Below are 13,472 nucleotides of genomic sequence, written 5' to 3'. Positions count from 1 at the left end.
TATTTAGATTGTCGACATCATCCCACCTTTGCCTGTGAACCCAAACACACACATAGAACACATATCTAAATCATACCGTTTGGATAAAAATGTATTACTTATGAAGGGGGTAGACTCCAGTACAGCAATAAATCATTGAGATGTCTGTGCATCCATGTCTTCTTGGGGCTGCTCAACAGTTTCTTTGTCAAACTGGATGTTTTATTCCTCTATGAAACGGTTGCAGGCATTTGCCAGTCTTGATGGTGTCATTTTATGTGGATACCCACACTCACATCAATCTATCATGTACTTTTGCAATGTCCATCTGACTACTAGGCACAGGTGGTGGTGGTGTCAAGTTAGTAGTCAGTATCTCTTCACTGTTGTGCACAGAGCATTGAGTCCATAGACTACAAAGCAAGAGCCTACCAGGACAGGGACAGGACACAAGTGGTCACATTTTCTTCATAACCATCACTATCATTTTCAAAGACAACGTGATAATTGTTAACATAATTTCTGATTAACTCTTTAACATACACGTTACCCCTTTTTTTCTTTTAAGTGGAGCTCCACCAATTTCACCCATCAAAGTCTGTTCACAGAGCTCGGGGATTGCTAGATGTGAAAAAAGTTGCAAAAAGCCTTTTGTAGTTCCTGAGGGTGTTGTCTGAAGTTTGATAAATGTCCTCAAGTGATGTCATTTGGGTCGGCACTGGCTGAGTCTGAAGACTTTGAGTTTGAAAATGAAAAAAACCTAGGGGTGTGGAGTCAGAAAAACGCTCCTACCAGACCTCTGTAGCCTGGTCCTCATCTCTGCTTGAGGCTAGCAGCTCGAGGCTACATTGGCTGTTACTAACATAAGACTAAAATCTCAGACTAAGTCTACAGTAATCACTACACAACTTTGAGTTGCATAGTGGGTACTGTAGGCTGTAGGTTTTGACAAGGAAGAACAACATGGAATAAAAAAAATATCTCTGTATCTTTGAAACGATCATCACTTTAAGTGCCTATAACTATATGCCCTTTCAGCTTGTTCCAAGTCATCACTGAATGGTGCTCACATTGCATGAAATATTCAGTTTTCTACGGATTTTTTTTGTACACCTGCATCATTTCATTAAATGGAAATATTCTAGACATTTTGTGCAAGATTTGATATGTTCAATTGATATGTTTCAATAATTCATTGAATTGATAAAGTTTGGAATTTCTGCTGGAATTTAAAATAAAGTTCTGCAGGTTTGGTTTTGTGGGATGAACAGCATGACTTTTTAATGACTAGTGTGATGCCCCATGCGTGTCATCCTTTGGGTGTGTCTTGTCTTTATGTGTGACACCCTCTAGGTGTGTCTGTCCCTCCTGTCTGCAGGTGTCTTGAGTGGCTCAACACACCTGGGCCCTGTTGGAGAGTCTATTTAAGCCACTGCAATTGATTGCTCATTCTCTCCCTTTCCCTGTCCACAGGCACACCTCAAATGGGGGCTCGTCCATTTGAGGTTATTTTGTGGTAGGTTTTGTTTGTTGCCTTAGGAAGTGGACCTGGGGTGGTATGGTTTTAGTTTAGTTGGTTTTGGTCTAGCCATATGCTGGTTTTGGTTGTGCTTTGTATTTTGGGCAGTTTGTGTGGATATTTTGATCTGTTGGCTTTGTGTTCACTGGGGGAGCTACACCATGTGCTTTCTGGCAGCTATTTTGTGTGATTTGTGTACTGATCAGGAAATTGGTGTCACCGTCTAGATGCACTTTTGGACAGGGAATTCTTCAGCAGGCTGTGGTGCACTTTCCTTTAGGGATTGGGCCTGTTTGTGGTTTTTTTTTTGGGTATAGTATGGTGAGAACGTGGCGAGAGCAGTTGTCTCGGGGGCACATCCGCTGCTGCAGGTGGGTTGCCAGTTCATGGTTGCTTTACCGGGCTGTCGGGCTGAGCCATTGCCTGCGTGATTATAGTCGGCACTGCACTGCAGTGCGTAAATACCCACCACAAGTATCACACAAAGCCTAGGGTTGAGATTTAACCAGTTTGGGGTAGGCAGTGAGGGGAGGTATTCCTTGTCAAGAGGTTGGTATTTGCCTCAATGCAGCTTGACGGTGATTACAGTATTTTCTGAACGAGTGTTGGTGGTAATGGCTTCCTTGGCTGAGTTCTTTGAGTCACCGACATTAGTTACATTATTACATTTTGTTAAGGGCTGTAAGAAGGAGCAGCTAGTGGAAATAGCTCATCATTATAATATTGTTGTTGCCGATAAGTGTCGTAAAGAGGAACTCAAAACAGTAGTTCAGACAGCTGGTTTGCTTTAGAGCAACAGAAGGAGTTGCTGGCATTGCACTTTGAGCAGGAGAAATTACGTAGATTCTGAAGTAGGGAAGAGTAGCTGGAGTTGGAGCAGATGCGCCAGGACACTGAACCACCTAAAAATTTGGATTATGTCAGTGGGTTTCGCTGTTGTCTTTATATAGCAGTGAAGGTGGCAAGGAAAAACTTGGTCTGGGTCCTCAAGCATTTTGAGGTGTATGCATAGGTGGGTAGTAACGAGTTACATTTACTCCGTTACATTTACTTGAGTGAGTTTTTGAAAATAAAATACTAATAGGAGTAGTTTTAAATCAATATACTTTTTACTTTTACTTGAGTAGATTAATAAAGAATAAACAGTACTCTTACTCCGCTACATTAGGCTATACTGAGCTCGTTACTTTTATCAGAGATACTGGTTAAAGCTTTAAGCTATCCAGTATCTCTACTTTTATTTTGTCAGAGAGAGAGAGAGACTTCCGCCCAAGGATGTACCGCGTGACTGTGTTTAACCAATGAAACGTAGCCCTGGCCCATCGTGCAGCCTCGTCACGTGACCATACTCAATCTCAGCGGCGGGACGGGTTAGCTTTGCGGCTACTGCGGTGGATATCCACTGTGTTTAGATAGCTTAAAAAATGGCAGAATCAACGGTCGGCAATGCAGACGAGGACGAGGAGGAACACCCCTGGCCTCACACTGAAAGCATGTTTAGTTTACAAACAGTGTGAAACTGCAGTTACATTATGCGATGTCTTCTGTGTCTCCCAAAACAAACGGATATTTCAGCGTTCAAAAACTCAACCTATAACTTGAGGAAACATATTGCGGTAAGTTTGACCTAAATTTTAAATAAATGTTTATGTACACTTTTATTTGTATTGATGTTGGTATTATTTTGTTATTTATTAATTAAATTAATTAATTTTATTTTATTATTTTATTGATGAGATAAACTCTCTCTGTAATTGTCTGAAAGCCCAATAAATAAATCAGTTACTCAATAGTTACTCAGTACTTGAGTAGTTTTTTCACCAAGTACTTTTTTTATGAGTAATATTATTCTGAAGTAACAGTACTTTTACTTGAGTACAATTTTTGGCTACTCTACCCAGCTCTGGGTGTATGTTACTTCTGGAGTTAGCCCAGTTGTTGTTTACTCTGACCACAATCCTCTTACTTTTCTTTGTTCACTGAACTGTCCAAACCGATGTTTGATGAGGTGGACTCTGTTCCTTCAGTCCCAAGGTTTGGACATCAAACATATCAGGGGTAAGGATAATGTTGTAGCTGATGCCTTTTCACATGCACCTATGGGGTAGGAATGCCACTGTTCAGTGAGCTGCCTTTACAGTTTTTCTCGTGTGGTCCTGTTGAATCAGGATTGGGGGTTTCGGTGTCTTGAGTGGCTCAACACACCTGGGCCCTGTTGGAGAGTCTATTTAAGCCACTGCAATTGATTGCTCATTCTCCCTTTCCCTGTCCACAGGCACACCATGGGTTTGGTTTGGTTTGGTCTGATTATGTTGTTTTGAGTTAACCTTTTGCTTTTGTTTTACATCATTCAACACCTGCATACTCACACTTTTCACTCATGCACATTTTACACCACTGACTCCACTGATTTTCCACATCCCACAATGTACATATTTAATTTGATTATTTAATTTGGGTTCAGTTTGGTCTTATTTGGTTTAATTTGGTTAAATAAAGTATTTATTTGAACATTTACATGGTGTGGTCTCCTTTTTTGTTGTGACCCTTTGAACCAGGTCATGACACTAGGGCTTAGTGAGGTTATAGGAGTAAATGCTGACTTTGTTTGTAGAGCACTGGTAGGAATGTGGTAGGAATATGGCAGTCTGCCACGAAAGAAGCAAAAGAAAAACATTCATATAGAAAATGTATCACAAATGCAAATTTGTACAGGAAGTGGGTAGTCCTGCAGTCTGTGGTCTGTACTGTAGTGCTTTGCACACAGTTTTTGCAGCATGTTTGTTTTATCATGGGAAGGTTACACATGCTCTTTGTTGATTATGCTCTGCTGGACATTTACACAGTTATACTTTTACACCTGGGGGCTGCCCAGTTGGACCTGGTTTCCTCTGATCTTGCAAATTAAGCAGCTTTAGTGGAGAGTTCTAGTATACAGATCAGTGTCATATTTTCCCACACATGCACATAATAATTTTAGGTTTTGTCCACAAGAGGTCGCTCTGATCCAGTGGTTCAGTTAAGCAGACCCAAATCTACTGAAATTGCTGTCAAAGACTTTGACAGTCAGTCTGTCTATAACAGCCCTGAGCACATAGTCTGCACTTCAGCAAAAAAAAAAAAAAAGATGTGAAAACACAAAGAAAAGTGACATAGTAAAGAAACACTGAGGCTCAGTGGTTTGACAGTACAGTACAATAACTGTGAAACCAAGGGCAAAAACACAGAATGACAATCTGAGTCAAGATTTTTCCCATATGCTGACCCAGGAGAACTATGTCATCTATAGTCACTAAATTTAATACCAGGCGAGGGGAATCTGATCCATACCAGCTGTGGACATCTTTAAAACTGACCACAAAATCATGGCTTCTAGTAGAAGGGTTTTCAAGCTTTTTTTGTTTTATGACTGTGACTGCCCCTTCCACAGTTACACAGTTTTGAGTATGTATGTTGTACATTTAAAATTGATGTGCCATGCATAGAGATACGCATAATTTGGCATATTTAGTCATTCAGAAAGGCTACATAAGCAAGCATAGCTTTTTATCCTACAATCTGTCATCAAACCAGGAAATGCTCCAATCGCCAAGGGAGACCATGAGTATAGTTTAGGTTTCCACATTGTGATGGGGGCTATGCGGACTATACACATGCAGATTTACATGTGATATACATTTACATACAGTGTATTTAGTGATTAGCTTTTGCAATACAGCTGCACAAACACATACAGCACTTGCTAATGTGGGCTAATAAAATTACATTACTTTTTTCTGAATTAAACTTAACAGTTCCCTTATATATGGTATGGTATCAAGTGAAAAATATAAATTTCAGAGCGCTGTCAGGGGTAAAAACACCTCAAAAACAGATGCACAAAATGCAACTTTACAGGCATCCGCTTTTAGATGAAGAGAAAAACACCTCCTGCTGGGTTTCTCCAGCAGTTCCAGGTACGCAGTGTAAAGTTTATTCTCAGGTCCCATGTGGTTTGATATGAATGAAATACAAATGCAGTGAGAAGGTTTCAGAGCAAATGGAATTTAAAGTAGAAGAGATTTACCCAGTTGCATAAATATAGTGATTTTATTGAGCCACGGGAGCATTTTAGCTGATCACTGCCAAATCATTTGTTTTGTAATGGTGTTGCTGGTCTCACTGTGTTTTCCTCCTGTGGTTTCCTGATCTTTGTATTACACTTTTTTGGATTCATTCTTCTTAAATTCGTGCTGCATGCACCTTGTGCCAGTCCTGCAGGAATGTAAATGTGGGTGTAATTTACTGAATGCAATATAAAACTATTGAATGGCTGCAATGTATGAAACTGTCTGATATTTGACATATCAGTTTAGTTTACTCTGGATGTAGACTAAATATATAATCACTGTGAACAAAGGCAATCTGACAGCTGCCACTTTTCCAGAAAGCTGATTGGCTTTTCATGTTTTTGTTTGGATCTGTGCCACCTAAATGTTATAGCAATAATGATAATGTATACTGACTCAGACTGATCCACTGCTGTACAAGCTAAATGGTAGAGTTGGCTCACTCACGCACTGTTCCTGCTGTCTGAGAAGGAGTCTATGGAGCTTAATGTTAGAAAAACTACCTGTAGGGGCTGCAGCTACCTGCAGAGTGAGGCAATGCTTCATACAGATTAATTGGTCAATTATGCTGGAGCTCTAGAGATTTAATTTTTGTCTCTGTCAAGAATAATCTTTTGGCTGATTTTGTCATATTGATCTGGAGATACTGAGCTTATCATCAACTACATTAAACAGGAACGCTGAGCTATAACAACCAGATTAAGAAATCCTGGGAGGGGAAGGGTACTAATTTTATTTAAATGACTCATTCCAGCCTATCATAGTGAGTTAACATAACTGCTGCTGTTTTTGTCATTTATTTATTTTTATTATTGTTTATAATCTAATGCTCATATATAATTACACACACCTAACTTCAAATGAACAGGTATCATATGTAAGTGATAAATGCACTCACACATATATACACACATATGTACATATATACATACACATACACACACATCGCAGTAGCATGCACCAAACAGCAACAACATGGTCTAAATATAAAATACACAAAACAACAAAAGCAGATTAGCGAGACATGGGTTGAAATAAAAACCCTCAAGACTGTTCTCTCTGGTGTTCTGCATCACATATTGATTTTCTCTCAAATTTATTTACAGAGATTGGTGCCTCGCTCACAGCCCAAAATGAAATTCATGAGAGTCCAAATGAAATTCATAGGAAGATACTGGTAGTTCCAGACTGTAATTAGTTGTGATCAGTGTGTTTAACGTTAGAAAATGATTTAGCGCATGGTTGATTTTCTATCCTCTCATGCACTGCTGCTTTTACAGCTTTTTTTTTTTTTTTTGAGAGAAATCACCAGTACAGCCTTGATAGTTGCATGTGCAACAAAAAGCTCAGACAGAAAGCCTGACATCTTTATTTTGTCTAACATAAATAATACAGCTTGTAGCCTACGCTGTTTGTATACATGTTTAAATTCAGATAATCATACAGCAGCTACCATGTACTTTTCCTATTTAGTACAGTTGTTTGGCAATGTTTGGCCGGCACTCACTTCTGTTTACACTCGGAAACTGAACAAAGCTGAGAGCAGATGCAGCCAGTGTGTGATTCATCATTTGAAGCCCTGAGCTTTTGATCATTTGAACATTTATGAATTTTAAAGTGTGCACATTTGATACTCTCAGTGCGTTTCTAGATTAAATAAACAGAGCTTCCACACAAATGGCTTGTGGAGCACACCTCACTTATAAACATTTGTGCCATTCCTTCTAAAGAAAAAAAATTATCTAAATTTCTTCTTTGCAAAATTTACTTATATCAAGTCTTGGGTTTGAAGTTGCCGAACGAAAACCTGACACATCCTTTTCAGTGGGAAGGGAAACTTCTTCTTTCTAGCCAATGAATATTTAATGCAGGGAAAGGTTGCTTTAATAAAATAGTGTGCAGGCCAGTCAAAGACATGTTGGACCAGGAGAGTCTTGGGGGAGCTTCTGTGAAAGAAAAGTATCAGCCTGTGAATACTAAAAGGGACAATAACAAAGCAGAGAGAAAGATAGGGAGAAAAAGAAGAGAAGATTCATCTGCATGTTTATGTGGGAAGTTTGAAGTGCAATCAGTATTGAAAGCTGATCATTTTTTTTATGTTCTTTCTCTACAGATTTCGCCTCTGCTGTGTCTTTAATTTGAGCACCTATTATTTTCTGATGCTTTATAATGCATGGCTTACAACTTTCCCCCTCTACTTTATCCAGCTGTTGTGTACTAAAATAAGTGAAGAGCAACTAAAGTTTGGTCAGCAGCTTTGTTTCACTTTCTGTGCAACATTACACTATAGACAAGAGGGAGTTGAGCTACATAATGCGTAGAGTATTTTCAAAGATTCAGGTGAGAATCAGCTGGGATCAGAAGACAGACATAGACAGGATTGGTTAAGTTAAAGGTGCTTTACTGAGAAAAATAACAGGCTTACAGTTTTGCAACAGTTTGGTAGGTAGACTCAGACGCTCAAAGGAGGTACAAGAGGATGCCATGTTGTGAATGGGACCTTAGAATAATATCCTAGCACTACCCACTGTGTCAGTCAAAGTCGCCCTGTGGCGCCATCTGTGGAAACTGGGAACAACCTGGAGACAACCTATTGCGCTTGTTTTGATCCTCTCTGGAAATGTGAGCAGATGTTGCTCTCTACTCTATACTTGCTATGTGATAGTACTTTAAATAAAATGGAGGAGAGTCTGCTCGTTACAGTCAGCGACTTCCTGATTGACTATGATGTAACTTTAATGAGCTACTGGGACTTGAATAAGAGAAACATTGCATGAAAACTACATTGCTCTGGAAACCAGGGCACCAGTATAGCTGTACCAGAAAACCATAACTTCCCAGTTGGAGTTAAATATGTAAATTATGTGCTGCAAGCTTCAGGCTCACAAGAGGAGAAGAGAAAGCTTTACAGCTTTACAAAATGTGTAAACAGTGGGTCAGGCATGTCACAGACCGGCAGGAGGTCAAGACACAGGTAAAAGGTAGCAGGCTGGTTTTCAGGAGCAGGGAACAGGTTGGCAGGCTGTAGGAACACGCAGGGGCAGCTGCAATGCAATGGCTGTGAGTTGATAATCTGGCAGAGGGAAGAGGGAAATCTCTGACATTTACATTGTCTCCCACTTGGCAAAAACAACTACAGAAGGGTCCATAAACTTGTGCCAGAATGGCTGAAAAGTTGCCACCAGGGCAGCTGCATCACAATAAAATCTAAGCGGCCTTTTAAACTGTAACTCCTATAAGTTTTTTGCCCATTTATGACTGCAGAGTCCCTGTTCAGTAATTTCTGTGTAGTGACTGTGTAGGATCAGTTTACTTATCCCTGTGTCTAAAATGTGAAAACATCACTTATACACCAGATGATGAGCCTTAAATTGATCTTGCAATCTAATTAAAAGAGATGCCTTCCCCTTTATTGAACATATGTGTAAGAACAGCACAGATTTATTTTCACACTTGACATCTAATTAGTGACAAAGGCATTGAACATATACACTATGTCTTAAATTTTGTGACATGAAGCTGTTTCCAGGCACTGATATTATTTAATGGTGATAGAAGCATCATGTTAAGGGTTAATGGTGAAAAAGCAATGACTGTTTTACTAAATGTCCTTCACTTAATGGTGTGACACTAATAGTTCGCACGTCTCAACAGCTAACTAAAGAAAAAAAGACAAAAAGCATTCTTTTTGTAGCAGATATAAAAAGTGTGTCAAAGTCACAAAGTGTTTGCAGAGTCAATAACAAGAGGAAAAAATTGCAAGAAAAACGTAAAACACAAAAAAGGCAATTAAAGCTGGAATCAAGCAATTAATTACTATGCATGAATAAATTTTCAGACTACAATAGGAGGCGAGGGAGAGAGCAATTTAGGATCAAGGGTAAAAGACTGAATATATAAAACGACTAAAAAACAAGACGTAATTTAAAAGGCTGTTAAATTCGAGTGTAAAACTAACATGCAGACAGAAAAAAAGAGGCTGCAATTACTGTCTTGTTTATTTTGCTCAGAGCCATGCAGCTGCTGCTTTGGCCAGAGAAAGGGAGTTACAATAGATCGAGACGATATGAGACGCATGGATGGATAACCTTCTCAAGGTCTGTAAAGGATAGACAGGGACCCTTTTAAAAGATGGTCTGCCTCACTAAGAGAATTTTTAACTGGTTTTTGAAAATAAATTGGCAACACATTTTCATTTTTAAGAAAAAAAAAGACTCAGAATTGTTCTTGAAACTATAAACTACACTTCATTGCAATTTTCTATCTCTAAACACGTGGATTAATGTGGTGGTGAAAACCACAGATTAGAGATCTTGTTTCACTCTTGTTTAATTATTAACCAGCAAAGCAAAACACAGTTTACATGTTTTTGTCTGCAAAACCAATTTGTCATGGTGAAGGCCAAGCTCACCCAGCCTGCACACAAAAATGCAACGCTGATCAAAACAAGAAAAGGAAAACAAATGTGTCACAGGCTATTATGCAAATTTATGTGAGATTTAATACTTGTTCAGATATTGTTTATACTCCAATTGTATGCTTGAATTTGTATAATTGCTTCACAGACATCCTCACCATTGTGTAAAATACAACAAGTCGATCTTATGTGATGACCAGACCGCTGAAGAGACTCCACCAAAGCAAGGCTTCAGTCTCAGTCCAAGGGTCCTAAGTCCTGTGCTATCCAGTCAGCTGTCTGGTATCCTGCAACATATTACCGGTGCTATGGGAGACATCCTGGCTGCTACCGGTACCCAAGAAGGCCACCACATCTGAGTCCCAATGACTTCAGACCAGTGGCACTAACATCACCTGTCATGAAGGTACTGGAGAGACTAGTTCCGACCCACCTTGGACCACAGGTGAAATCTACTCTAGACCCTCTTCAATTTGCTTACCAGCCTAAGGTGGGGGTGGCTATCAATATGGAGTGGAGCAGCAGAAATCACCTCCTCCTAAATGTGGACAAGATCTAGGAGATGATGGTCACCTTAAGGAGGATGCAACCAAATTCATTGTGATGGGTGAAGAGGTAGTTGTGGAGCACTACAAGTGCTTGTGAGTCCACTTGAACAGCAGACTGGACTGGAGGACCAATACTGATGCTGTGTACAAGAACTCTACTTCCTGAGGAAGCTTCGATCTTTCTTGGAGATCTCACAGTCTGTGGTGGTGCATGCCATCTATTGTGGTGTAGTTTGCTGGGAGAGCAGCTTCAGTGTCAGAGATGCCAGCAATAGGAGCAATAAACTCATCCACAAGGCCAGGTCCATCATTTGTCAGAGCCTGGAGATATTTGAGTCAATGAGGAGCAGGAGGTCACTGAACAAATCATGGACAATCCATCCCATTCCCCCCATGATGCACTGCAGAGACAGTGAAGCTCGTTTCCTAACTTATTCAGCTCTTCTGTCATAAAGAACATTTCAGGAAATCTATTGTTTGCTGTTGAAGACTAAGTATGAGCCATAACTACTCTATTCTCATGGTCACATATTTCTTTTATAAACTTCAACTAATTGTACAAGTAGTACCTGACATTTTTCTAAACATTTACAATTTAGCTGCATACCCACTTCAGAAGACCTATGAGAGTTGGCCTTGGTTAAAAGGTCAGAAATGTTCCTGTTTCATTTCTTTCTGTTAATTGGATGTTTTTTTTTCCCCATTCCAACATGTATTTGTAGCGTGGACCATTGTTCTATTCATGCCAGAGAAAACAGTGCTTGAATTCAGTAACTAATGTCTGATTCATTATTAAATGGACAATACGTAAGAACTGGCCAACTGTCAAATTCATGCTCCAAGCAAATAGGGGGCAGCATAATACCAGAAAGTTGGCATGTCCACCTCTATCATAAGAAACAAGGACATACATGCATCTGTCTATGGCGCCCCCTCCCACCTCCTCTTCCCCTGTGCCATGGCTGGACTATCCCATTGGACATACCTGGACAAATCCCAGCGGGCCAGAGGACCGCCAAACAAAGTCATAAAGTCTTTACTGGCCAGAGTTTCAAACTTCACCCTCACACTGAGCTAACAAATAAATCTAACCTCAGCCTGGGCAGTTGTTGACATTTTGCCAAACCTGCATGGATTGGGGAATAATGTTTTCCACACAGGTTTACTTTGCAACCTGATTATGTAACTGTCCTCAGTTATTGTTGGACTGACGGCAAAGATTTCTCACCCAGTCTGCCCAGTCAGAGAGACAGGAAAGTTGGAGTGGTTGCAGGACTAGAGAAAGGGCCAAGACAGGTCGAAGATCGCGAGGGAGAGGGAGAGCAGCAACAACAACATATCTGAGCTCCAGGAAAGAGTGGAGGAGTGAAGCGGAGAGAGGATTGCTACAACACAGGTTTATAGTCTACTCACAGTTAATATTTCTTCATCCTCTCATTTTGGTCTTGGGGCATACAGGAATGCCAGCAATGAGGAGATTAGTTTCCATGAGAGTAGAGTGATGCTAAAAATTTGACGAGATAAAAACTTAATTCTGCTTGTAGGCTAAATCAGCAATGTATTTTCACACACCTGTTGTTTTTGATAATGGAAACAACTGAAATCTGGTAAATAAAAAAAGTCACAATAGTTATTATTTACTGTAATGATAACACTTTATTAGAACCCTTCTACCTTAGCATTTAAAAGCACCATATAAACGTTTAATAAATGGTTTACACTGTAGTTTAGTTGTATACACATATAAGGGCATTTAAGTGTTAATGTACAGGATTTGTCAACAATTAGAACTAAGAAGACATATTTTTTTATATTGTTACAGCTGTCGTATTATCATTGATCATCACTGATCATCCGTATATACAGCAGTTTCCAATTATGGGTGCCCCCCAGGAGGCTTTATAATTGTTGAAAAATATGTTAAGAATGTTAAGAAACACTTACATTGGCATACAACTACACTGCAGTGTGTTATAAGCCTACAAGTCATGCCGTAACACTGGGTTACTGACATCCTCATACTAGTGCACATATCCGAGAATAAAAATAAGAAACATGATGAAAAACTGCTTACTGTTTCCATGGTTACCATAAGAGCTCTGTAACCATGGTTTGTAATTATCTGAACTGTGAGCAAGAGTGAAACGCGCCTTTAACCAGTTGCATTTCTTGTATAAAGTCTACAGTATAGCCTGTATTATAAACTGACCACTAAAAGAGCATTTTTCTGTATTGAAAGGAAAGTGGACAGTTTATGGAGCACTCATTGGCCTCTACCTGTGCTGGTCAGAGCAGCTGCAGGCATTTCAGTTTGATCTTTTTTATAGGTGACACTGAAATCAAGAGTAGCAAGAGGTTATTTGCGATTTATGTTTAAGAGGCTTGCAGAAAAAAAAAAAAGAAGAAGCTGGCAGTGCTGTACTGCTTTAACAAGTAGTGATTCCCAACCTGCAGACTTGAGCGGGTGACAGAGAGGAGTGCTGAGGCTGAAATAAATTGCAGAGCTGTCAACTAGAATAAACCACAGAGTTACCAGCAAACTGTCCCCAACAGTTTGAGCACAGAAGCTGCTCCGTGCATAAGAATTACATCACCATGGATGAAAATATAAGATGTCTTTCCTGGAATTCTCTGGAGGTAGTTCTGTCAGATGCAAAACTGTTTTTCACTAATTTACTTCAGTGTATATTTCTCCCATAACCCTGGACTGCATGCTTCATGATTTCCGAGAAATGTTAGACTAGTTTGATACCAAAATATAATGCCCAGTGGTCAAGCTGTTTTAAGAAAGTATCATCTTTTTACCAGACTGTGGAAAAAAAATTGCGGCAACAGCCTTTACAGGAACAAAATGACAGCCGCTCACATTCAGTACTTTACAATCATTCAACTGTAAATAA

This window comes from Toxotes jaculatrix, chromosome 1, assembly GCF_017976425.1.
Source record: "Toxotes jaculatrix isolate fToxJac2 chromosome 1, fToxJac2.pri, whole genome shotgun sequence".
Lineage (NCBI taxonomy): Eukaryota > Metazoa > Chordata > Actinopteri > Toxotidae > Toxotes > Toxotes jaculatrix.
The sequence above is the reverse complement of the archived record's forward strand: the minus strand, read 5'-3'. Positions refer to the sequence as shown.